The 882-nt window shown below is 41.6% G+C and overlaps 1 non-coding gene across 1 annotated transcript; it reads left to right on the top strand.

Moving 5' to 3' along the window:
- The first annotated feature begins 408 nt into the window (after nucleotides 1–408).
- On the top strand, nucleotides 409–515 carry LOC141650511 (small nucleolar RNA R71). The gene has a single exon (XR_012546538.1). It is a non-coding gene; the product is annotated as a small nucleolar RNA R71 (small nucleolar RNA).
- Nucleotides 516–882: the final 367 nt, after the last annotated feature.

Genomic DNA, 882 nt, shown 5'->3' with positions numbered 1-882 from the left:
TCATTAGTTCCCTTACATTCACGTTGGTCATGTCCCAAAGTTCCACAATTCTCACATATCCCACTTGGGATTGATGAAGATGCTACCATGGCATTAACATGATGCTTTGGTGATTTTGAGGCTTATTCAAGTTTAGCCATAGCTTTTTCGAATTTCAAGTTAATGGTATCAATATGAGCACTAAGTTGAGCATCCAATTGAGTAATGGAGTCCACTTCGTGCTTTCCTCCTCTAGTAGCCATGCGAGGTCTACTATATTGTGAGTTATGGACCGCCATTTCCTCAATCTTGTTCCAAGTTTTATCATCGTCAACTTCGGTGAACATACCATTTGATCCCATGTTAAGGATGTTCCTTGAGTCTTCATAAAGACCGTTCCAAAATTGTTGTAGCAAGAACCACTCGCTAAGTCCATGATGAGGACATGAGCGACAAATTCCTTTGAACCGCTCCCAAGCTTCATACAAAGATTCTTCATCCCTTTGCTTAAAACCCGTAATTTGAGCTCTTAGCATGTTAGTCTTTTCCGGAGGGTAGAATTTTTTGTAGAAAGCTAGAGCCAACTTCTTCCAAGAGACCACCAGGAGTAGCCTTATCAAGGCTTTTCAACCATTGTTTTGCGGTGCCGATTAGAGAAAAAAGAAATAAGAGCCATCGAATTTGGTCTTGAGTTACACCGGTTTGTGAAATCGCATCACAATAGTCACAAAAAGTCTCCATGTGAGAGTGAGGGTCTTCACTAGGCATCCCCCCAAACTGGCTTATTTCGACTAATTGGATAAATGCGGATTTGGCAATAAAATTTCCGGTTAAGTGTTGTGGTGTGGGAGTACCATTGGGTAGGTTCTCCTCGGTTGGTACGGAATGTGATGAGAATTTAGG

This window comes from Silene latifolia, chromosome 3 (genome assembly GCF_048544455.1).
Source record: "Silene latifolia isolate original U9 population chromosome 3, ASM4854445v1, whole genome shotgun sequence".
In the NCBI taxonomy this organism is placed as follows: domain Eukaryota; kingdom Viridiplantae; phylum Streptophyta; class Magnoliopsida; order Caryophyllales; family Caryophyllaceae; genus Silene; species Silene latifolia.
This window is presented reverse-complemented; position numbering and strand designations above follow the sequence as displayed.